The sequence below is a fragment of the Olea europaea genome, unplaced genomic scaffold (assembly GCF_002742605.1).
Source record: "Olea europaea var. sylvestris unplaced genomic scaffold, O_europaea_v1 scaffold784, whole genome shotgun sequence".
Lineage (NCBI taxonomy): Eukaryota > Viridiplantae > Streptophyta > Magnoliopsida > Lamiales > Oleaceae > Olea > Olea europaea.
Genome location: NW_019266264.1, coordinates 59,713 through 87,536, shown reverse-complemented (window position 1 = coordinate 87,536; position 27,824 = coordinate 59,713). Strand labels below are relative to the sequence as shown.

The 27,824-nt window shown below is 32.6% G+C and overlaps 2 pseudogenes; both read left to right on the top strand.

Annotated features, from left to right (window-relative positions):
- The first annotated feature begins 270 nt into the window (after nucleotides 1–270).
- On the top strand, nucleotides 271–3,302 carry LOC111391367 (annotated as a pseudogene).
- A 1,926-nt stretch (nucleotides 3,303–5,228) lies between these two features.
- Nucleotides 5,229–8,844, top strand: LOC111391365 (annotated as a pseudogene).
- The last annotated feature ends 18,980 nt before the right edge of the window (nucleotides 8,845–27,824 follow it).

The window sequence follows — 27,824 nt, the reverse complement described above, 5'->3', positions numbered from 1 at the left end:
GCAAGGGCATTTTATTTCAATCACACATTTTTCTAATAAAATAATATCACACTTAAATTAAAATTTCTCTCTCTTTTTTAGAATATATTCTTCAAAAAATTACAATTACAAAATTTATTCTCCCAAGAAATAGACTTAACCCCTATTTTGTGGTATAAAAATAAGATTTTTATGTAGATTTTGATAAAAACTTATGGAATGTATAGTTGAAAAAATATGAATTCCATAAAATATTTGATTATAAATTTTAATTTAAATTAAAATCAAAATTTTAATTTATATCCTGCTTTAAAAGGTTGCGCAAACAAACCCTTTATTAGATACTCCTCTGGGGTATGCTCAACTCTCACGTAATGGCACTGAGAGAGAGGAGATGCGTTGGCAAGTGAAGAAGGCGGCCCATCCGAGGTCAGTCTCCAGACCTCCATGGGCTCCTTTACAGTTGAGGTCAGTACTCTTTTCACAGAAAAATTAATATGGGTATTAAGACATATATCGTACTTTATTGTTCAATTTTTTTCCCTGTTTAGTTATACAAAAATTGTTGAAAATATGGCAGATGTACTACGACCACGCACCCAAGACTTGCAGGAACTTCATAGAGTTGGCTCGCAGAAGCTATTACGATAACGTCAAATTCCACAGAATCATTAGGGTCTCTTTGTATGTTTCGCTATTCATATGTCTATGTATTTACATTTCTATTATTGAACTGATAATTTTTATGCGATATTGGACTACAGGATTTTATAGTGCAAGGTGGGGATCCAACTGGGACTGGAAGGGGTGGCGAATCAATTTATGGGTATAGATTTTTTTTTCCCCTCTTTTTTTCCTTGTTTCTGCTTTGTAATGTAGTTACTAATTTTAGAGTATGCCTGGCACTTGGTTATTTTCAAACAAATAATGTTTTCTTTTGGTTCCAAATACTTCTCAGTTTTTGCAGTAGTATTATAGATCACCCGTTCATGGTTTTCAAGGCTCTTTTTTCCCCAAAAGAAATAGGGTTAATGCTTAAATTACTCTTATAGAGAAAAAGATGGTAAAGTGTCAAATTGTCGAATGCCTTTGGGTGCTCCGCAGAATGAAACTTAGGGTTTCTAATTTTATTTGGCCCAAATTTTCAAAAAAAGAGCTGTATCTATAATAGTTTCTCTTACAACATCTCTGCAATTGTCTCTATTAATATGTTTCTAAACCGATACAAAATGTTTTTCCTGCAAAATATATTATGGATTGATTTTTTTGGCTTTTCTTATGTCTAATCTTGACTAAGACACATACTTGTGTTACTATAATCTGTGCAATTGTTTTTTGTGATTATAAATGGAAAAATTTTAGTTCAAATTTTGACGTTCAATTGTTTTTTCCTTCTTTGTTTAATTTCCATTGTTGCAGGAAACACTTTGAGGATGAGCTAACCCCAAAGTTGAAGCATACTGGAGCTGGTATCATATCCGGCAAATGCCAGTCCAAATACAAATGGAAGTCAGTTCTTTATTACATTGGCACCAGCACAGTCCCTGGATGGTAATTATATTATTCCATTAGAACTTGCGTATAGTGTGTCAAACATGTTACTCTCAGTTGCAAGGCTGAGGAGAATGCATTATATGATATTAATCCCCTGTTTGATCTCTTTAAATTAAAGTTCTTTATTTTTCATACTCATTTTCAACCAAACAATCACACAATAAAGTATTTTGCACGTACATCCGAAACTTTTTTTAATTTTTTTATCTACACATTCTCCAACAAATCACTATTCAAAACATCATTTTCCTCTAGTTTCTATTTCTAATGGCCATCTAACAAGGGCTTAATGTCAATGACTCTAGTTTTATGTTTTTAATGGATTATTTTCACGACTTTTGGAAATGGTTATCATGGTGCTGGGAAATGGTAATTGCATATTGAACTTGATTGTCAAACAGAATCCCGTTGGAGAGTTCATACTTCTTAGTCTCTGGATTATTATGGAATTTTTATTGGATTATGTTTTGCCATTTAAACTTGACTGTTGACATTTGGCACTTGATCATCATCTGTGTTTTTTATAAAGTTTTTGTTGTACTACCTTAGCTAGGTTCTCCAGTCTGCTAAACACATTGCCATCCATATACATTTTCACACATTTTACAAAGATGCTTCTATTTCCTTTCTCTTTATATGAGCAGTATTTTTCTTAATAGACTTATCAATGATTTGCTGACAAAAATTGCAGTAGGCATTCTGACATATTGACACAGTTTCTTTGTTGGTTTCTTCAATCAAAAGATGGCAGCAGAAGTTTTAGTGTATTTCTTGCTTCACTTTTGGTTTTGGAAGGAAAAATTCCGTTAACACTTTTAGCAAGTATATGGATATGTTGCCATTTTTTTGGTTCCTAATAATCTGAAAATCATGTACCTTCTTTATAACATACATTTGTTTTCCTTACATCCTCTATCTTGATTTGCTAATTTTATATTCGAATTTTGGGCATCTTGCTACAGCATGATATTTGTTTATATGGTTTATGGTTGGAATACATGTGCTAAAATCCAGGTAAGTAGAAAAAGTGATTAAATTGTGTAAAGTACATTAGACTTTCAAAATTTGTATGGTTGCACCCTGTTCAATCTCTTTATAATATCGTCCTGGATTTATTCCATTAATTTGACTGTCAGATCTTAGTGGACATACATCTGCCTCGCTATATTGATGGAAATGTTGGGAATATTTTCTACATTTGGACTATAAATTAAAGTGGCTTACTGCATTTGATAGAACCATATTCTATACAACCTCCACGCTGCATGTATCAAAACGGTGTCGCTTGGCTGAATGGCATTCATCCTTGCAGATGTAAATGATGTAACTCATGAATGAACTGACCAGAATCTGTTTCTGCAGGCAATCATACAATATTTGGGAGATTATGTCGAGGAATGGAAATTATCAAGAGACTTGGCAGTGTTCAAACTGACAACACTGATAGGTATGCCCGTTCCCGTATATTTTCTTGATCTGATTTTCAAACGAACTACATAGAACAAATAGGAACCAAATTTGAACAAGCAACTTCCATTTGCATTTTTTATTCAAAAGAACAGTCATAAAAATAGTTGTGGACCTGTTTGGGCTGCACCTGCAGAGTTGGCTTTAGCTCTTACCATAATCTAACAATTAATTATAACCTAGGATTCATATTTATGAACCAACTTTTTTTCGTTCTCTTCCCATTTGAACATGTTTATCCAAATTCTTAGACTTGGCCTTTACAATTCTACCCCGTAGATGTTACTAAATCAGCTATAAGGTATCATATGATTTGTACCATACAGAGAGCTATCATGGGGACACTTCCATTCAGCCTCCCAATATTGGTCTAATTCTTGCCAAAAACCCTTCAAAATACTGTAATACTTAGTAACAGTATGACTACCCTATTTCAAATCACGAATTTTTAACTTAAATCTTGTCGAGTTGAGCAGAATCTCCAAGGTTAGAGAAAATCTCTGCAATAGCATCCAAATTTCTTTTACTGTAGAGAGAAACATGTATGTCTGACCTATCTCAAACTCCAACGAGTTCACAAGCCAAGCCATGATCATAGCATTTTCAGCCTTCCATTGTTGAAAAATAGCATCGTCTTCCTCATGTATTTTTGTGGAGCCACGAATGTAGCCAAATTTACCTTTTCCCAGTGTAAACATCTCAACTGATTGTAACCATTGAAGATAATTTTGGCCATTCAGCTTGTGGGATGTAATTTGGAGGGAAAGATTGTTGTGAACTGACTGGTGGACAGGTTTTTGAGATGTTTCAATGGTATTTCTAGATGAACCATCTGAGATCCCTCTGACATGGTGTAAACTGAAACCTTTTCAAAAAACAATGAAACTGAAATAATCCTAAATCAGAGAAGCTCTGATACCATATAGAAAAACAAGATAAAAAGAGAATAATTCTCTATATTTTCAATACATATTAAAATATACAAATTCCTAGTCTTTAAATAAGTAAATATAGAAACTAAAGAGCCTAAATCAGTTATACTAGATAAGTACAAATTATCTAGGATTCCTATGAGGATTAAATCAAGTGAAACTAACTTAAGATAATGTGGAAACAATCCTAAAAAATAGGTAATACTATTAACTTCCAATAAAAATTAATTAAACATATTCGAACAGACCCTAGATCATCTTTTGAAGAAAAATGCCAATAGAAATTAGTTTTGTACTAATCTTGATGAATATATTAGTTGTTTGTAGCACGAAAAGAATAAAATGGCACAATATAATTCTAGCCCCTGTTTGACCCCTATTTTTATCTCATTAAAATGAAAAATATAACAGTTATCCATCACATCAAGCCACAATTTTTGAATTTCTATCTCTGGTGTGGGGCCCATAACGGCTCTATTTCTCATTCTCATTCTCATTATAATGTGGCTCAAACGATTCCATCCTCGTCTTCTCTTTTAGAGCAAGATGGGAGATGGGTAAAGGGTTCGTTTGATAGATCTTTTGTTTCTTATAAGAGAGATATTTTGAGAAGTTTATCTTAATCAGTATTTGAAAACTAATTTATAAAATAGTTTTGAAATGAGCATTTTTATAAAAGTAATAAACGAATTTAAAAGCAACTTTTGAATATCAAAAGTTCATTTTGACATTTCAAAAGTAATAAATGAATTTTATTCGTACACTAAGTTAGGCTTATTTTGTCTATGTTTGACCCCGATCTTTAAAAATTCATTTTTTCAAATTTATTTTCAATCACACATTTTTTTAATAAAATAATATCACACTTAAATTAAAACTTTTCTTTCTCTTTTTTATAATATATTCTTCAAAAAATTACAATTACCAAATCCATTCTCCCAAGGAATAGACTTAACCCCTATTTTGTGGTATAAAAATAAGATTTTTATGTAGATTTTGATAAAAACTTCTGAAATGTATGGCTGAAAAAAATATGAATTTCATAAAATATTTGATTAAAATTGATTATAAATTTAAATTTAAATTAAAATCAAAATTTTAATTTATATCATGTTTTAAAAGGTTGCGCAAACAAACCCTTTATTAGAGAGTAATGTTATTCGTAGTGAAAACTGTCAGTAATCATCCTATGTGACATACACTTGACAATTTGATATTTGATACATCATAATTATTTTTTGAATTATAAATCAAATAAAACGCAACATAATACGACTGACTGCCGGTAGTCTTTTATTCTTTATTAATGGCACTGAGAGAGAGAAGAGATGCGTTGGCAAGTGAAGACGACGGCCCACCGGAGGTCACTCTCCAGACCTCCATCTCCATGGGCTCCTTTACAGTTGAGGTCAGTACTCTTTTCACAGAAAAATTAATATGGGTATTAAGACATATATCGTACTTTATTGTTCAATTTTTTTCCCTGTTTAGTTATACAAAAATTGTTGAAAATATGGCAGATGTACTACGACCACGCACCCAAGACTTGCAGGAACTTCATAGAGTTGGCTCGCAGAAGCTATTACGATAACGTCAAATTCCACAGAATCATTAGGGTCTCTTTGTATGTTTCGCTATTCATATGTCTATGTATTTACATTTCTATTATTGAACTGATAATTTTTATGCGATATTGGACTACAGGATTTTATAGTGCAAGGTGGGGATCCAACTGGGACTGGAAGGGGTGGCGAATCAATTTATGGGTATAGATTTTTTATTTTTTTTTCCCTCTTTTTTTCCTTGTTTCTGCTTTGTAATGCAGTTACTAATTTTAGAGTATGCCTGGCACTTGGTTATTTTCAAACAAATAATGTTTTCTTTTGGTTCCAAATACTTCTCAGTTTTTGCAGTAGTATTATAGATCACCCGTTCATGGTTTTCAAGGCTCTTTTTTCCCCAAAAGAAATAGGGTTAATGCTTAAATTACTCTTATAGAGAAAAAGATGGTAAAGTGTCAAATTGTCGAATGCCTTTGGGTGCTCCGCAGAATGAAACTTAGGGTTTCTAATTTTATTTGGCCCAAATTTTCAAAAAAAGAGCTGTATCTATAATAGTTTCTCTTACAACATTAGTAGTATTATAGATCACCCGTTCATGGTTTTCAAGGCTCTTTTTTCCCCAAAAGAAATAGGGTTAATGCTTAAATTACTCTTATAGAGAAAAAGATGGTAAAGTGTCAAATTGTCGAATGCCTTTGGGTGCTCCGCAGAATGAAACTTAGGGTTTCTAATTTTATTTGGCCCAAATTTTCAAAAAAAGAGCTGTATCTATAATAGTTTCTCTTACAACATCTCTGCAATTGTCTCTATTAATATGTTTCTAAACCGATACAAAATGTTTTTCCTGCAAAATATATTATGGATTGATTTTTTTGGCTTTTCTTATGTCTAATCTTGACTAAGACACATACTTGTGTTACTATAATCTGTGCAATTGTTTTTTGTGATTATAAATGGAAAAATTTTAGTTCAAATTTTGACGTTCAATTGTTTTTTCCTTCTTTGTTTAATTTCCATTGTTGCAGGAAACACTTTGAGGATGAGCTAACCCCAAAGTTGAAGCATACTGGAGCTGGTATCATATCCGGCAAATGCCAGTCCAAATACAAATGGAAGTCAGTTCTTTATTACATTGGCACCAGCACAGTCCCTGGATGGTAATTATATTATTCCATTAGAACTTGCGTATAGTGTGTCAAACATGTTACTCTCAGTTGCAAGGCTGAGGAGAATGCATTATATGATATTAATCCCCTGTTTGATCTCTTTAAATTAAAGTTCTTTATTTTTCATACTCATTTTCAACCAAACAATCACACAATAAAGTATTTTGCACGTACATCCGAAACTTTTTTTAATTTTTTTATCTACACATTCTCCAACAAATCACTATTCAAAACATCATTTTCCTCTAGTTTCTATTTCTAATGGCCATCTAACAGGGGCTTAATGTCAATGACTCTAGTTTTATGTTTTTAATGGATTATTTTCACGACTTTTGGAAATGGTTATAATGTTGCTGGGAAATGGGAATTGCATATTGAACTTGATTGTCAAACAGAATCCCGTTGGAGAGTTCATACTTCTTAGTCTCTGGATTATTATGGAATTTTTATTGGATTATGTTTTGCCATTTAAACTTGACTGTTGACATTCGGCACTTGATCATCATCTGTGTTTTTTATAAAGTTTTTGTTGTACTACCTTAGCTAGGTTCTCCAGTCTGCTAAACACATTGCCATCCATATACATTTTCACACATTTTACAAAGATGCTTCTATTTCCTTTCTCTTTATATGAGCAGTATTTTTCTTAATAGACTTATCAATGATTTGCTGACAAAGATTGCAGTAGGCATTCTGACATATTGACACAGTTTCTTTGTTGGTTTCTTCAATCAAAAGATGGCAGCAGAAGTTTTAGTGTATTTCTTGCTTCACTTTTGGTTTTGGAAGGAAAAATTCCGTTAACACTTTTAGCAAGTATATGGATATGTTGCCATTTTTTTGGTTCCTAATAATCTGAAAATCATGTACCTTCTTTATAACATACATTTGTTTTCCTTACATCCTCTATCTTGATTTGCTAATTTTATATTCGAATTTTGGGCATCTTGCTACAGCATGATATTTGTTTATATGGTTTATGGTTGGAATACATGTGCTAAAATCCAGGTAAGTAGAAAAAGTAATTAAATTGTGTAAAGTACATTAGACTTTCAAAATTTGTATGGTTGCACCCTGTTCAATCTCTTTATAATATCGTCCTGGATTTATTCCATTAATTTGACTGTCAGATCTTAGTGGACATACACCTGCCTCGCTATATTGATGGAAATGTTTGGAATATTTTCTACATTTGGACTATAAATTAAAGTGGCTTACTGCATTTGATAGAACCATATTCTATACAACCTCCACGCTGCATGTATCAAAACGGTGTCGCTTGGCTGAATGGCATTCATCCTTGCAGATGTAAATGATGTAACTCATGAATGAACTGACCAGAATCTGTTTCTGCGGGCAAGCATACAATATTTGGGAGATTATGTCGAGGAATGGAAATTATCAAGAGACTTGGCAGTGTTCAAACTGACAACACTGATAGGTATGCCCGTTCCCGTATATTTTCTTGATCTGATTTTCAAACGAACTACATAGAACAAATAGGAACCAAATTTGAACAAGCAACTTCCATTTGCATTTTTTATTCAAAAGAACAGTCATAAAAATAGTTGTGGACCTGTTTGGGCTGCACCTGCAGAGTTGGCTTTAGCTCTTACCATAATCTAACAATTAATTATAACCTAGGATTCATATTTATGAACCAACTTTTTTTCGTTCTCTTCCCATTTGAACATGTTTATCCAAATTCTTAGACTTGGCCTTTACAATTCTACCCCGTAGATGTTACTAAATCAGCTATAAGGTATCATATGATTTGTGTTCAGTAGCAAGGCTAATTTCTTGATGTTTTATTAAAGACACCTTTCTATACACCCTTTGGTGCGACATCCTAAATTCGGTATAAACTGTTACTCTGTGCTCTGTCGAATTCAGGCCCATACATGACGTGAAGATTCTTCGGGCAACAGTCAAAGACTAAATTGTTATCCTATTGACTTGTAAGTTGTAACTGCACAAGTCCATGGAAGATCGATGAAGTGGTTGGCCTATTGTTGGATTATGAATTATGCTACAATTTTTGTTAGCTTGTATGTATTGGAAATGAGGCTCTAAATGCATTTTTGGTAGCAATATGATCTGACAACAGAATTTGTTTAATCCAAGTAAACATGCCATGAATGATGTGAAGAAACATTATTGTGAAAACCATGAGGTGTTTTTTCATAGCTTTATTTTCCTTCTCTTGCTCAGTTCTTGTTTCTTATACCACCATTAATTTGCAATCAAGATCTTCCATAATTAATTGGACTGCATAGTAGCCTCTAAAACTGTGGTGTAGGCTCATCTGCCACAAAAAGCTCTTTGAGAGGATGGATACTCTTTTGTGTCTTTGTACAACACATCTGAAACAAATTTCTTTATTGGGTACACTAGTCTTGATGACTTTTGCCAGATGCTGGTTTTCATCTATATCATGTTCCTTGTTCCAGAGCTAGGACTAGAATGGGGATATGTGAAGCTCAAAGCAACAGCTTAGCTTAGCTTCAATGATTAATGAAATATCCCACACTTGATCCAAATACTGGTTATTGGTGTGACTTTCCCACACCAGACCCAGACTATAACTTCATTGATTTATGCAATTTTTGCTCAGAACTCCAAAAGTTGAGGTCGAAGGCATCCTATTCCAATTTTTTAACCTCCTAAGATTGCAGGATTGTAGGTACATTGTTATTAAGTGTAGAAATCTTGTAGTTTAACACTTGTTGCCACCTGTGGATCCAGCACCTGGCAGCTGCCTTAGCTGGATTCATCAGTATTAAATTTTTTTTTGCTATCAATGTGTATATATATTTTTGGATATATATCTGTATTTTCGTTTGTTTTCAAGCAATTCTTGTAGTTTAGTTGGTTAGAGCATCCATTTAGTGAGTGAGACAAGAGGTCTTGGGTTCAACTTTCTATGAGAGCAATTCTTTTTTCAATTATTTTAGTTCATTATTTTTCACCATTTTAAAGCGTAGTTATTAAAACTAGTGCAATGAGAGAGATTCAAACATGTGCTCTCCTTGGAAAATATGGAAACCTTGACCACTATGGCATTTGATGGGTATTAACATCAAATGTAATAGAAATATATATGTTCAGTTTTAGCAAAGTAATAGATATATCTGGTTTTTATTGTGGCCATTGACGGTAACGATCAATGGCCGTCCCGCGCTTACTCAAGGTCCTGAATGTGCCATAGTCAATGCCAATGTTATTAGGTAAACAGTGCTGGTGGCCCAAAGCAACTAGTAATAGACAGAAATCTTTATTTTTTGTTATAACTTGACATTATTTGTTATGCTTTTACACCTGGGAAACGAAAATAGGCAAATATGCATACAGAGGTATCCTCTAGATGATTGAACTAATTTCTAAATAATAGCATAACTCTATAATAAGTTACAAAAAGCCCATCATCCACAAGGGGTAGAAAACTGAGCATTCATATTGAAAGCCCATCACTTTCTAATAGCTGCATTTTGGGCAAATAATTTTTCAGCATATCTACGAATCCCCCATTATTATATGACACCATTTGGCTCAGACCTCTAATGGACAAATGTCTGAAACTAATATTGCTATCTTGATGCACAAGCTACCCAATGAATCACAGATTCAATCGATGTTAAACTCTGCCTGAGTTAATTTTGTAATTCAACTGCAGCACTTCTGCTGCTGAAACATTTAACAAGGAAGATGGCTCAAGATTAAATCCGTTGAGCTCAACAGATTCGACCGGATAATCTCTATCCTTGTTGGAATATGTGAAGTTGACAGGGAGCTCTTCTGAAGCAGCCTGCTGCAAGTGCGACTGCTGTTGAGGCAATTCCGTATGCCTCAAAGAATACAGATCATGTAGGAATAGTTGGTATTATTTATAGAAAATAGGAATAGATTCCCTATAATTCATTTCTAATTCCTTCTCTCCAATCACAGTCTAAATAATTTTCAAATTATTTTTGAGTATCGTGTTCGATATTTAGTATTCCGATATTTTCCGTTTTAGAAGAGTATAGTCAATTGTTGGTTCGTCCAACAAAATTATATAGTGTTATATTACTTTTATAAAAAGAATTGTATATTGGGAGACACACGTTCATTGGATTCTGTTAGCACCTGTGAAGGGGAGAAATTCATCTTATGGAGATTTGCATTCACATACCTTGCTTCACTTTATCTCCTTCGAATTTTTGCATTTTCTATGTTTGAACAAGTCCTAATTTGCTCATTATTATGCATGCACCATGGTTGCGGCAAGTCGTAAATCTATTCGTATTCGCAAGCATGTATTTTTGTTAATAGAATATAATTCATGCACTAATTATCCAACAATCTTAAGATGGATTTCCCCGTGCATTTTATAGTTTTATTTTCTGAATAAAATTAAAAAAGCAGCATGTTCACGTGCTATCCGTATTTGTTAAATAGATACCTAAATCTGTTACCCTTCATTTTTGGATCATCTGAATGCTGTAGTTTAATGCATACCAGCCTATTGAATTTGATCTCCATTTTGTCCACTTTAATATTTATATTATCAATTTGAGTCAGTCTAATTAGTTGAAAATCGTGTTGAAAATCGTGATAGATTATGTCTGTTCATGAAATAGCATGAATCCATTTATGTATGAAATGCTTTAAGAATTATGATTATGTATATAATTTTTTTTTTTTTAATTGGAAATCAAATTTATTGTATTTAGGCAGGCTCGCGTTTATATGTATATGATTTTTGTTTTCATTTGTGTCTACTGCTTTATAAAATCCATGGGTAAACCGAGTTCTACAGTTTCTCCAATGTAAGACTTACCCCAATTATGACATCCCTTCTCTCCCACTTCACACCTTGGAACGCACCGTTCTTATAGAGATAAACGCGCTTTCACATATTCTTAATTCGAAATGAAATGGCTGGAAAGGGGAGAGGAAAAGTTCCCTTTTTTTTTTTTTTTTTTTTTTTTTTTTAAGGGTACTCCTGGGAATAGATCCAGACTTATCTTTCTTAGAAAAAAGTATGTTCATGGCGACAGTTTCTTAGTGTGGTTATTGGTTGAGAAAAACTCTAGTATTTATCCAGTTTGCTGCAGAGGAATGTTTGTTCTCTTCATAGCAATGAAGTCCGTATCGTAGTTTGTTTTTCGAATATCGATGGACAAGGTGTCTGACTATGATCAGAAGTATTCGTGAGGAATATTTCCCTCAAGCCACTACCATAGATATTGATAAAATGGAAATTAAAAATGAACATTTATGAGGCAGGCATTGTGCTTCATGTTTGTTGGCATAATGAAAATGAAAATGTATGGTTTTTCATGAGCATGCGCCTATGATGAAACCTAAATGGCCCAATTAAAGTTGGATCGACGATAAAACTGCAATTTCTTGAAAATGAGAAAAAATGGTTTTCATTTTTATTTGTGAATTGGCAGTCTCAAATATGATAGAGCATGGGCGTTCACGAGACATCTGCAATTCTAGATGTTTTGTATGTTGATTATAGGTGGGAAAAATTGTTTATCTGATATGATTGAACTTGAAAACAGTGGACGAATATTATGTTTCTAAGTTAAGTCCTATCCAAAATTATGAGGGTATGATGGATGTTTGTTTTAACGTTTTTAATTTAAGTTCGATGCACTCAAGGATTGTGGGGGACGGCATTGTTTTCTTCATATTAGAATATTGCGATATTTTAGAATATTTGAAATAATAAACTACATTGTAGTGAAACATAATGTCGAAAACTTGATATTCAATGCAACGATTCAAAATTTATTAGTAATATATTTTATTATTGAGAGTTTAGTTGCTTTGTAGAGATCCTCAATACCACTTGAAAATTGAAAGAAATTAGAGTTTTTAATAAAGTTGGAAGGAAGCATTATGGTTTCAAAGATTTTGTAAGGATTTTCTAATTGGTGACATTTGTGCTTATTATATCATTTGATTGAGATGGCTAACTACAAATAGAATGGCACAGAATGCTGTGCACAATGGTAAGTCTCAAAATATAAGTTGTGACATAATACCTTTTGACAGTTAATATCAAATGGAACAACACTGATTGCTTTATTGGAGAATAATCTATTGGATCTATTTGCTAACAGGTTATCTAGAGAAAATAAATTGCGCATCAAGGAAAATGGACGTACAACCTAAACTAATAAGTCAGCTTAATAAAAACTTAACATGACGACTGGAGGTTCAATAGGAAAACTAGTTATGATTAACTATATGAGAAGCACTTAGCTTCATCCCATTTCGATGATGCAAATAAGTGCTACCTAACTTGGCCGGTTCTAAGATAATTTTTGGTTAGGTGAATTTTTTAGCGCACTAACAGAATCAAGAAGGTTCAAGGTAAAATAATGAACACAATAGAGTACCAAAGTTTAATATGACATATCATGTGTTTAATCTATTGCCTAAACTTATAATAGCGGTCGACAATTTAAAACATTACGTTCACTGATCATTAGCCAAGTGAATCCCATATATTCTTAGTATGGAATGTTCAAGGTGAAAGCTAGTGACCTCGATGCATTAAATTTCAATTGTACTCTTCTTCGTCTTGTCCTAAATCGACTTTTTCTATTCATGTGGAGAATTGTTGGAATAATTGGTATTATTTATAGTGAATTCGAATATGTCTCTCATAGGTGCCCCTTCAATTACAAAGAAACATACAAAGAGTCATGTTACTTAGAATGTGTGTGACTATTTAAAATGTACATGATGAAAAGGCATGACCATTTGATAGGGTGTATGCTATACCATTTAATGTGACAATGCATGGTCTATGTTAACGGATGCAACAATTTAAAAATCCACCTGAAAATCTATAAATAGAGACTTAGTTCCATTTTTTCCTACTCTAAATCAATTCCCTATACTTGATTTCTAATTTTTCTCTCTCTAATTTCAGTCAAAATAATTTCTAAATTATTTTAAAGTTTTGTGTTTGATATTTAGTATTTCGATATCTTTCGTTATAGAAGAGTACGGTTAAGTGCTGGTTCCTCTGATAAAATTAATATTTTGTTATGTTAATTTTAAAAGACGTTGTATTTTGAAAGAAAGACGTCAATTTGATTTTGTTAGCACCCATGTAAGGGCGAAATTCGTCTTAGAGAGTTTTGCATTCGCATACCCCGCTTCATTTTATCTCCTTCAAATTTCTACATTTTCTATGCTTGAATAAGTCATGATTTGCTCGTTATTATGGACACACCATGGTTACAACTAGTTATTAATCTTTTCGTATTGCATGCACGTGTTTTTGTTACTCGGTCTCCCTCCAATAGGGGCGCCACATAGGTGCCCTAAATGAATGGATTATTCCTTTTTGTTAATAGAATATAATCCATGCACCATTCTCAACTTTGAGAGGGCAGTAACAATCGATGCCAATTGTACAATATGTTAAATTGCCTAATATTGTATTGTCAAAAATTGATATTTTAATGTCATCTCTTTAGATTTTTATTTTAAATTAAGTATTTTTTAATTTAAATTTAACCTACTGGAAATAATATAAATTAATCCTTTTTTTTTTTTTTTAAAGAAGTAAAAGATCTCGGTAATAAGAACATGTTTGTCAATTTATTTAGGACTAGTTTTCAATTTCTTGACATATTTACGAATTTTTATTACTCTTATAAGTTAGTTATTTGGACGAAAGAGTTACACTACATTATTTATTTTTAAAATTTTGAGCAACATAATTACTCACGTATCATTGATAAAATCCCACAAGTTCCATGTGTTGGAATAATTTCAAATATAAGCTTTACATTCGATTGTTTATTTTACGGAATGACTCATAATGATATTTGTGTTAAGACCAAATTTGTTAAGTGATCATTGGACCTTTTACACCTATGGGCTATATTTAATATGACGTGGTAATTTTAAATATGTGATTCGAAAATATATGTAAACCTTAACTAGATCTTAAGTCGTAATGAGACGATTCAATAATCTCCTATATAAATGTTAGATCCCCTCTCCTCTCCATATGATTTTATTAATTTGCCCTATTGACGATTAATATTTTGTGAGGAGCAAGAAGAAAAAGATTTAACTGCTATCATTCATATGAACAATGACTTTTACAGGTATGAATTCAATTTATTAATTTAAATAAATTCGATTTATTAATTTACTGTTTTTTAATTCTTGATTCTTAGCATGATTATAATTAAATTCAACACCATGTTCTAAAGTACGATAAGTTTGAACAATATAATAACTCAAGTACCATTGGTATTTGGTATTGAAAATCATGTCCAAGTTCATCAATAATGGAAGAAAAAGGATAAAGGAGTGAGAATTTTAAAAAACAGCAAAAAAATCAATTAACAAATAAAAAATAAAAAAAATAAAAATAAAAATAAAAAAGACGTCCAAGTCGAAGTTGAAGATGAAGACGATGAAGAAGATGAAGATGCAGATGAAGATAGCCGGGAAATAAAACCAAAAAGGGCAATATGATAATGATCATCAGCAGGGGGAGAGATTCACATCTACAACCTTAGCAAGTTGTGTTTCGATGTGTCCTAAGATTTTTCCATCCATCATCACTTGATCCATCATCATCTGTTCAATCATAATCAATTATTTTCAAGAATTAAGAGAAAAATTAGTGCAAAACCTACCAAATTTAGAGCAAAAGAGAAGGCACATCACTGTGCACCTCCAGAAAATTCTCAAGATATAAAATAAAAAATTTGCGACTAAAATATAAAATTCAGTATAATGGATTCAAGTTTAGTTGGGAGAGGAGAACACAAAAGAAAAAAAATAAAAAATAAAAATAAAATAATAATAGTAGTAGCAGTAAAAAAATAAATAAAAAAATCAAGAACTAGATGCATCGAAATGTATCAGTAGCTCCACCTTACCCTATAAAAATACATGGAAATGGACTTTCTGTAATTGCATTATATAGGCATGCTAAAGCAAATTCTAGAATTTGGGGTTACGTGGCGATGGACTTCTGGAGTTTGTGTGTATACAAATTTTACATAATGAATTACATAACGTTTGTCACATATCACTATATTACTTGTCTGTTTAAGACACAATAAACTTTTTCATCCAATTTTTTTCCTTCACATCATTTTTTGTACTATTATTATGTGCAAGTAGCACAATCCAACAGTTTTAACACTCCGCAGCTTGCTTTTTTATCCTTTTGTTGTGGGTTCCATTACAGAAAAGACGAAACAATTTTACTTTTTATTATAGTATTATTATAGTTTGAGTTTGAAAATTTTTTGTAGTTAAATCAACTGAATTTGAGTTTTAACTCTGTAACCCGATGTGCTAGTTAAATGCATTTGAAGGTCAAACTAATTTGAACGAACTTCAAAGTTAGGAGTGGTTGAATTAAGACAACAAAATATGACTCATCTAAATACAGTTGACAGAGTCAATAAATTTAACCCCATTTGAACTCCATTAAATTAAATTTTATTTTTTTCTCTCATATTTTCAATAACATAACTTTTCATAAAATGATATTACATATAAATCGAAAACTTTTCTCTTTTTTCAACCAATCATTTTTTAAAAAAAAAATACTATTCCATCCATTTTAATTTGAAAAAATAGGAGTTGGATAAAAAGGTTGAGTTGCATAAGAAGAAACATAGGGATAACTATCGAACTCGTATGCTCGGGTCGAGCCCCATTTGGGGCCGTAGGGCCGAGCACAAGCTAGCCCATCCAGGGCAGCTTGAGCTCACTAAAGATGGCAATCGAACCGAGCAGCTCGTTGACTTGATCGCTTGGCTCATAAAAAGACAGCTCGTGGGTTACTCGAGCTCGTATTTGGATGAGCCTAAGCACGAGCCAAGCGGGGCTGCTTGCCTACGGGCGAGCGGCTCGTGGGCTCATAAAAAGAGAACAAAAGATTCAAGAAAAAATCTTGAGCTTATGGGCTCGACTCAGCTCGGCTTATGAGTCACGAGCTCAACCATTGAGCACTAGCCAAGCACTTGAGTAGATGGGTTGGTTCGACACATTGTCGTCCCTGGGGTTTATGAGCCTAAAAAAAAATCGATTAAAGGTCGCGCGTTGCTGCCTTTGAAAAAAAGAATCTAGTCTGCTTGACTCGGCTCGATAAGGCTCAAGCCAAGCCAAGCTAAGCTGAGCCCATCTCGGACTCGCAAAAAAGCTAGGGCCCTAGGTTCATTTTATTCGAGCTGAGCCTCATCCTCGAGTTTCGGCTAGCGAGCCGACTCGATTCAACTCGTTGATACCACTAAGAGACATCATAAGTAGCAGGGTCATGGGGCCCCACAGATTTTTGGACAATTTTTTTTCCCTTTTTTTTTTTTTTTTTTTTTTAAAAAAATTAAAAAATTTTTTGTTTTTTTTTTTTTTTTTCCCTTTTTTTTTTTTTTTTTATATAAAAAATTTTTTTTTTTTTCCCTTTTTTTTTTTTTTTTTATATAAAAAATTTTTTTTTTTTTCCCTTTTTTTTTTTTTTTTTATATAAAAAATTTTTTTTTTTTTCCCTTTTTTTTTTTTTTTTTCCTTTTTTTTTTTTTTTTTTTTTTAACAAAATTACAACATATTTGACCAGTTTCTCTCATCTTCTCTCGCTACTCTCTTTTGCTCACCTATTTTTATCAAAACCTTGACCCTTCTAATTCTTCAAAATTTATCTATAATTTCTCCACAAATTATCACTTTTCAATGAAATTTGCAACTAATTAAGACCTAAATTTTCTTTGTTTGGGATCAATTTGTCTAACATTGCTGCAAAGTGATAGTAATTATGCTATCACGGGCCTCTTCTGCCAATGCAATCACTTCCACTCAACGAATCTCCAGACATAATAACTTGAGTCTTAGATAAAACGAGAATATACAATAGTAATAATAACAAGAATAAACAAAGGGATAATTGTAGTAGAAGTCCCAAACCTCAGAAACATTGACAGACATTTTCCAAACCTTTCATTTGTTATGGTCGTCACCCCTAACCTTTTCAAACGTTGCATATGAGGCCTTGTTGAATGGTTCCAGTAAAAAATGCTGTTAGTTATCATCAAAACAAACTTTGACCACCTTTTTATCAATTTTAAAATGGTAAAATGGTAATTTTGTACTTACCACATTAAACAATTAAAAAATTTAAATAAAAAAAAAATGAGGATCTTTTTCTTCTTCTCCTCCGGAAGTCTCAAACCTTAGAAACATTAAACAATTAATAAACTAAAAATATTCTACATTTCTCCATTACTTTCTTTGCATTACGATGAACTTCTTACAGAAATGGCCAGAGCCAGTTGTCCCAGTTCAACATTTATTAGACAGTGGGATACGAGTAATCCCGGGATGTTACGTTAAGAAACCATCAGCAAGGCCGTCCAGTGTTGAATCAACTACGCCGGACATCAACATTCTGGTCATTGATCTACAAGAATTGTACTTGGATGACCACTTACTCCGCCGGAGGGCTGCCAGCTTAATGGACAATGCCTGCCGCGAGTGGGGCTTCTTCTAGTTGGTGAACCAAGGTTTCGGCCACGATTTGATGGCGCGTACCGAGCGGCCTGGCGTGAATGTTTTCACCTTCCTATGGAGGAGAAGAAAAAGTACGCGAATTCGCCGAGTACTTATGAGGGATACGGTAGCCGGCTTGGGGTGGAGAAGGGCATATCACCGGATTGGAATGACTATTCTTTCCTTCATTACCTTCCCATGGCGATTAGGATGGAGAAGGGCATATTACTGGATACTCAATCTAAAAATATTTTTGGTTTTAGATTGAGGGGAGAGGAAAAGGAGAAGATCCATTATTTATTTATTTATTATTTTTTGATTTAAGTTTTTTAATTGTTTAATGTGGTAAATACAAAGTTATCATTTTGCCTTTTAAAAATTGATTAAAAGGTAGTCAAAGTTTGTTTTGATGGTCAACTAACGGCATTTCTTACGAAAACCTTCCAATAGTGGACATGCAATGTTTGGAAAGTTTAGGGGTGACGACTGTAACAAATGAAAGATTTGGGGGAAAGTTTACTAATGTTTCAAAAATTTGGAACTTTTGTTGCAATGATCCCATAAATAAATGTACGTGAAAATTATAATTCCAAATTTCTATTTTCTTTGATCAAAATTCAAAGTGATAGGGAAAATGAGTTTAAATTATTATTATTATTATTTTTTTTTTATTATTTTTTTTGTTTATTTACACTTTTCCATTTATGTTTTTGAATGATTTTTAAATTTTGTATATCGAATTGAGCCAAATTGATCCGAAATGAGTTTGGAAGGATTTTTGGATTGTGTCCAAATAATTCATTTGTTACTTTTGACAAAAACAAACAATATATGAGTATTGATCGATCTGCATATATTGAGAATGATGCATTTGACAATATTGAAAATGATGTAATTATGAAAGCGTTATCAAAGTATAAAATCACGTAAAGAATAATTGTGTTAAGAACGCTTTCATGTTTTTCACAACTTCGCAAATTTGATTGTGTTTCATAATTCAAAATGTTTACATTCACCAATAATCGATAGAATATTTTACAAATTAGACCATTGTCTGACCTTCAATATCTTGAGTCGACAAAAATTCCTAGTAATTGTTTTACTCGACTTCCTATGACTATTTCCACACACAAACATTACAATTATCTTAAAAATTCAAAATTAAAGACGCTATGTTGGACCATATGAGTAAGGATCACATTATTCTATCATGTGACCACAATTACAATTTATGATTAATAGAATGATAATTATATTCACATCATACAATTTATTTATTGCTTTATACTTTAATTGCACCTAGTGTCATCAATTTGTATTTATTATAGTACTTATATCTCCAACTTTTTGGTTGAATTATTATCTTCAACCTTCTATCAATTTGCATATCACGTATTTAATGATGATTTCTTTCAAAATATTATGTTTATGTTCTTTAAAAAGAGGGAAAAATAGTTCGTTACACTTTTACATTTATTAATTTTTATAAAAATGATCGGTAAATTAGTCTTTTATGTCATCTCACCTAACTTCTAGAACGAAAATCATTATCAGAAACTGAGACGTGCTAGTGATCAAATGTTGAAGATAAGAATTAGCCGAACATAAGTGCTAGAATTATGAAAATTGAAAATCTTCAATACAGCTAAAATATGGGACAACGTACGAAAAATGTGGTGCCAATATAAATTATATAATTATCATAACTCTTCCAATTTAATCCCCGTTTGTCTCTTTTTTTTTTTTTCCAAAACACTTTTCTCACGTACCCGTCATTTTCGAAAACATATTTTTTTATAATAAAATATTTTATACATAAGTTCAATTTTTTTTCTACTTTTTTATAATATATTCTTCAAAAAATCACATTTTCCTCAAAAACTCTTTGAAAAGGGAAACAAACATAGGCTTTAACTTTTTGGATCTGAATATTTTTTACATGGGCCTGAACTTAATAGCCCCAATAATGGCCCAAACATCGGAGCCCTAAAAATCGCCGCCGTCCAATATAAAAAACTATTCAGAGTCCACAAAACAGACTCAGACGTAGCTAGGGTTTCTCTTCAATTGAGGAATAATTTCCGATTTTCTATATATATTTGCTGTTCTTCTATGGCGCAGCCCTTAAGATCGCCTTCCCACTGGCATATATGGAAGCGTTTTGAGTCATAGCTGCGCTATATCAATTATATATGTTATATATATTAATCCATGACATATATACGTTCTGTAAATATACACGGGTTTGTATAATTTTTTGGGGCTTTTTTTTTTAATTGAGAATCCCATTTTGTTCCCTTTTTGATATCTTCGAGACATTTCTATTGTTCTGGATTTTTATTTTTAATTATTTTAAGCCTTCGGATGATCATCTGTTGTGTTATTGAATTGTGGAATTTAATTTCCAAATACTCATTTGAATGTCTCAGATTAATTTGGGGAACATGAATTTTGAATGTCAGTTATATTCTTATTTTGGTTCGATGGATTGGTTTCGGGTAATTAATGGGCAAGAATGATGAGACAATTAGATGAGTGAGAGGTATACCTCTTTGAGCAAAACTCACGATGCTTATTGATATTCTGACTTTATTGCCCATAGTATAATTTATCTATGCATTCTGTGAATTTATTTATTTATTTATTATTATTATTATTATTATTATTATTATTATTATTGGTGATTTGAAGTAATTCGTTTATGTGACTTTGGTTTATTAAGCATTTGTTTGAATATAATTTTCTATTATTATTAAGATATTCGATTTTTTATTTTTTAAATTTATGAAAAAAGCTAAACAAATTTGACATTTTAATTGTCGATTTTATTACGTGCTTGGCCTTTAACATTTTGAATTGTTTGTTACAGTATTATTTTCAATTACACATTCACAAAGTAAAATATTTTATGGACAAATTAATAAAGTTTCTTTATTTTTAATCATACATTTTTCAGAAATTATTATTCATAAATTTTTAGTTTCTCAAATAATGGGTGACAAATAGGGCTAATATTGATGAAATTGATGTTAAAGTATAGTTGGATGATCAAATTCAAATTTCCTAACAGTTGAAGGATGAAATTGATGTTGAGTGTATTTCGTTGACCAAATTTGACTTTCCTAATGGTTTGATGAAATTGATGTTAAAGAATAGTTGTGTGAGTGGCCAAATTCGAACTTCCTAAACTTTGGAAAATTTGAAATTGATGTTAGAAAGAACCTCGAAAAAACCCGGCTCCAGCTGCCTTTAGCGGTTCTAGGGAGGGGATCGCTCCTTGTGATCTTGGTCGGTTTGACTACGATTGAGCCGTCTCTTCCATTTCTTTATGAAATTGATGTTCGCTTGAATTTAATAGTCAATTTTTATTTCCCAAATGGTTAAACTATAGTTGAATTGGTTATCCAATATTTTATATATTTACATAGTAAAATATTTTACACACAAATTAATAATTTTTATTTTTATTTTTTATTCATACATTTTTTAGAAAACACTATTCAAAAATTTTTAATTTCTCAAAAATTGGGTGACAAACAATGGTTAATATTGATGAAATTGATGTTGAACTATAGTTGAGAACATCATTCCAGTCCTTCAACTATAAGAAACCAGTAAATAAATTTAGTCATCTATTTATGAAGAAATAAAAATTTAGACCTCTAACTCTTAGTAGGTAGTAATTTGGTCCTCAAACTATTAGAAAACAATAATTTAGCCCTCTAACTATTATTTTAGAGCAATGTGGTTGGTTATCCAACTATTCAGAAACAATAATTTAATCATATCTAAGTATTTATTAATGAAAATATAGTCCTCTAACTTTTTAGAAACAACAATTTGGTCATCCAACTATTATGAAATCGCAAATCTGACTTCAAACTATTATATAACAACATTTTGGCCATCATCCAAATATTAGAAACAATAATTTGGTCATCCTCCAATTATGAAATAGCACTTTAGTCCCCTAACTATTAAATTACTGTAATTTGGTCATCTAACTATTAAGAATTAACAATTTAGTACTCAAACTATTAGGAAATAGTAATTTTATCCATCCCGCTATTATGAAACATTAATTTGATCATTTGACTATTAAGAAACAACAATTTGGCCCTCATACTATTATGAGTGTAGAACTATATTATTAGAAGAGAAAATAATGGCAAATATCTCAACCTTACCACGACCTAATTAGTAAGTACAAAAAAGTGACCATGGATGCAAAAAATATGTAATGTTGACAATTCAAGGAGTAGGTGATAATCGATTTGCATAGCTACCACAAAATTACGTATACGGAATTATTATTCATATTTAGAGGGATTCATAAGGTGAATAAACAATAATTGAAGATTTGATCTGTGAACTCAATTCAAATTCAATTCAATTAATACTAATATTTCAATAAATTGAATAAAAATGCATCTGCCCTGCCAGAATAAATAGAGTTGATTAATTTCTTAGAGGTCGGGATAAAAATTAGTTGAGGACAATCTCACAACTTTTGTCGAAGATTGGGGACTAATTTGCACAAGTTTCTTTGGTTGAAGTTTCCCATTTTAATCTACTCATGAATCATGATTGTTGGAACTTTTATTTTCATGAGTGAAGCTTTGTTAGGACTCTTTGTATCCTAATCCTATATAGTAAAATTATTTGAAGATGAAGCAAAAAGAGCTAGCTGGTGTAATGTAGCATTGTTAGTACGTGTTATATTGTTGAGAATTATAAACCCTAATTTTATTTCACTGAGAGCAATCAATTTGAAGAAAGAAAAATAAATGCTCAAGAAGACGCAAAATTTATAGAGGTTCGCTTCAACGTGAGATCACGTCTTCTCCCGCCTCTACAATAATGCACTATGACGAAAAAATGTTTTCAAGAGAAAATCATACTTCTATCTTCTCTAGCCTTTCTTTCGCTTTTACTTATTAGAATTAGGCTCCATAACTTAACACATATATCAACTTATAAGATTCCTATACAACAAATCACCGTGCTCAATTTTATAGAATCATTTTTGCATGGTCCAAAGCAAATGGTTTTGCCGGTAACTCTTTGTGACACTAGGGATTCAGACCATCTTATTGAAGATGAAGAATCAAACAATAGGGCTAATGAACTTCAGCACAAAATTATGCTGTAATCTCAAATGTTTAGTACTGGCTTGATATGTATATTCACATTCTTCTCTGACTACTTAGTCTTGATATCAATTATTTATCTGTATGGAGAACTCCTTGTTCAGTTTTGTTATAAAATGTTTTATTGCTCAATTCAGTTCAATAAGTTTTAAATGTTAGAATTTTGTGTTTCTTCCTTTCTCAGCCGAAATTTAAGGCCTAAATGTAGTAATTCTTGATTGTGTACTAATATTACTTGACATTGGGTGAACAATCTTTGCCAAGGTGCTAATTTGCCTATACCGGTGCCTTCGAAGTTCAATAGTGTTTATAGTGCTAGCCCTCTTCCTTAGATTCATAATGCCTATTTCTTCAAACATAAAATAAGGTCTTTTTTCCGACCACTTTTTGCTCATGAAGTAGTTTGAGTGAGTCTTGTTTATTAGTTCAGTGGTAGCGGTCATATGAATTTGTTGCTCAAATGAAAAAGAACTAAAATCAAACTAAAGCTTGTTCACTTGTAGAGTTTTACTTTCATCTTGCACAATACTTTTGTCAAGATTTTCTGTTTCTATTACATCTTTGACACTGGTTAAGTTTATTTAAGCAAAAAACTAATATAGGATGTTATTCATCGGATCTGAGTTCCATGTCTCATTTTGGACATACACTATGTTATGATTTTTCAGTTCATAAGACTCGACCCCTTCAATCTTCTTGTAATTGGGAACTATATTTAACATTTTCCGACATAGAAAGTGCTTTTCCAAATTTCTTGTTAAGCAACTGTTTTACAATTTTCCCAACAAGTCAACAAAATTCTAGGTGGAGCTAGACTTAGCTTTATCACAATTGGAGACAGAGATTGAGGTCCTTGTTTACGTAGGCTGCTTAGTTTTCCCAGCTACTGAGAGTTCGAGTCCTGTATTTTGGGCCATAAGGAATGGTAAGGTCATAACTTGTTTGGACCATCATATATTTTCTTGTGGACCATTTACTTATATTTTATTTCATTGGGTTTGTATTAATGAACTGGCCCAAGGCCCCATAACCATTAATTTTAATTTTGTTATTTATACGTTTGTATTACTTTTCCAAAGGGGGACGATGGACGATGAATTGATGAAATAATGTTGGATGCACAAATCTTCTGTTCCCTCCTCTGATTCTCTTCTCTTTTCTTCTCATTCTTCACTTCTTCTTCTTTCTTCCTATGGTTGCTGGTTGTTCTCTATCTACTTGTTCTGTATCTATGCTACATCAGAATGGTATCAGAGCCAAAGCTTGGGAACGACTTCATCTACACAATCAATTTTAATTACATAGCCATATATTGCAACTTTCACCAATCACCTATAAATGGGAATGTTAATTGGGCTCGTCGACTCAGGCCGTCCGTGGCTCGGTCTGAAAAAAGCTCGAGCAGGCTATGCTTGAGGCTCGATTCAAGGCTCGGGTCGAACCCCATTTTGAGGTTCCAAACTTAGCCCGAGCCAGCTCGTGTGGCTCGTCGGCTAGGGCTTGGGACTTATTTAAAAAAAACACGAAAAGAAAAAAAAAAGACGATTAGCAGTTGTCTTAAAATAAGGCAGTAGTGCCAATGTAATTATATAAAAAAAAAAAAAGAGAGACAGAATCTCGAGTCAGCCTGGCTCGCTAAGGCTTAAGCCTTTTTTTTAGTAGAGCTTTTGCTCTGCTCGGCTCGGCTCGGCTCGGCTTGGCTTGGCTCGGGCTCGAAAAAAGCCCATTTCATTTTACTCAAGCCTTGAGTTCCAGTTCAGCTCATTGACATTCCTACCTACAAATCAACCACCACAAGTACAACAGTCGACCGCCAACCATAAGTGACCCTCACATATTAATCCACAAAAATGACCAGACATCCACCCCATAAACCAACAAAAAAAACCATAACCACCGTCCATCAATTTCACCTGAACTACCATTGCCCACTACATGTAAATCGCGTCACCACCATTGCTGAATCTCAACTAGCAAATCTAAACAAAATCACGCCACACTACTATTCCACATCTAGAAGTAGCTGACTCTACCACACACCCATAAAATCTGGGCGACATCGCCTCTCGCCAGGAACAACCAGGCCAACGACCCATCAATTCCAACCACGTCCCATTTTACTGTCGACATCTATACCACGATCCTCATTTCTACATATGCTCAGACACCTTGTCGCATGAGAATCAGTATCTATTTTTAATTGGGTTTGAACCCTTTAGTTTGGGTTTGACCCTCATTTTGTACTTTATTTGGTTGGATTGTATTGTAATATATTAGTGTTAAAAAAGGAGAGAGTGAGAAAGAGAGTGTGTGGAAAAAAGGGTAAAAAAAGTGAGAAAAAAATGTATTTTCTATTATTTGCAGGCACCTCTTGTTATTCTTGTTGATTTGACACAGTAACTTCAACAAACGAAAGGAAAGTTACCGTTTTTATTTATCTTTGGTTTACATTATTGTTTTGTTTTAAAATTGCATCAATATTTTTATGTGTTGCTCTTATTCTAGTTTTTACCTAAACTCACATAATTGGATCCATTAACTTCATTAAATTTCACCTTTACCTCACTTATTTTACGTGATAAAGTTTTGACCAGCATTTGACCCTTGCTTTGCTACTTTATATATACCAACAATATTAACTTGTCATATTTGGATTTATTTAATTCCAAAATTAAAAAAAGGGCTCAAGCTGGTATTTTTCATTGCTTGCACTTTTGTTCATTGATATCTCTATTGCACGTCATTTAGCTGCTAATACAATGCATGCATAATGGTCGACTGGTCATCTTGCCTCTTCTAATTTTAGTACCTAAACATGGAACCTTCACAATTTGATACACTCACCCGACAAATAGCGGCTATCCAAATCTATATGACTACTACTCTTGAAGAGAGTAAGGCCCTCTCTGCTAATTTGAACAATTTTAAGGAAATCTCTCATTCGATCTACGTTGGTAATTCTAAAGTATCTCATAATAAACATTATCGTCATCGACGAGGAAATTGAAAATATTTTAGATACAATCGTCGTGATAGGGATCGAGTTCGTGGGCGAGAACGAGCCTATGACCGTCACGGTCTTCATTCTCTTCCTCATCATAAGGAGAGTTTTTTTAGAAACATTAAATGAGACACTCCTACTTTTGATGGTTGCTTAGATTTTGAAGTTTTTACTCAATGGACTACCCTTAAACAAGAGAATCAGTTAGTGATTGAGTATATTGCTCAATTTGAGGAATTTCAAAGGAAATATCATTTCATTGAGGATGAAGCTTTGACTTTGAGTAGGTTTATACAAGGTCTAAGAGATGAATTTAGGCACGAGCTTTCCTTCGAGGCATCACTACTCTTGATCACACTAACTCTTTAGCCCGAGATTATGAGTTATTTATTAGTAATCCATATGAAAACCGCAATCACCGTTGTCCCCCAATCTCGTCATCGCTACCTCCTCTTAAGTCTATCAAAAGACCTTTCCCGTCTAATGTTCATCCTGTGTTGGAAAATAAGGGTAGAATTTTTGAAATCCCAAAGGCTTTTTCACACTTGTAGTGCTTCAGCTGTAAGGACTTTGGCCACATCTCTTTTGAATGTCCTAGCAGAGCCTTGGTCATTTAAAAATTAAAGAATATAATAGATGAGCAATTAAAAGATCAAATCTATGAACTTAAACTTAAAGAATTTAATGACTTAGACAGTCAAATGTTGTGTGTCATACTCTTATCCAACCTAAAGGTACTCATGATTTGGGTAATCATGCCATTTTCAAGGACAATCTTGGGAATTGGGATTTGATCCTCCCAACAGTGTAAATTACAATCTTGGGAATTGGGATTTTATGGAAGATTGCGTGGTTGAAAATAGAAGAAAAAATAAAATGTAATTTAATGAGATTTAAACATGGGCTAATTTATGCTTAAATAAAGTTATGGGTACAGAAAAATTTTGACAAGAAATGCTCAGTTCACAGTCACATTCACACTCACTTTAACATTCTTCTATCTAACACATAATTCAAGAAGGGAACCACGTGTAATAATTGCAATAGTAAAATATTATTTGGAACATGTCACAGTCGGGTAATGTCATACACAAATTTATAGACAACGATATAGATTTACCAAATTTGTTTCCATACTGACACTTACTGAATCTGATGAATGGTTTAAATACAAAGCAGGAGGACAGAAGAAAAAACAATAACTGCTAGTGAATTTGTTCTGTGACATTAATTTAAGATATGACAACAAAATATACGTCAATAATTAAAAAAGGACTAATACAATGGGATTCTTTGCATTAATTAGTATCATATTATTGTTTATGAGCGATTTATCGTTAAGGAGGGGAATATTTGTGTGGATTTTGATGATGATTACTTAGATTGCAATTACATCAGTTGCATTAACTTATCTTTAGTCAATATTTGTATTTTACATAAAAGAGAAGAAACAATCAATTGCTCTTGTGGTTGCACTACAAAAAAGT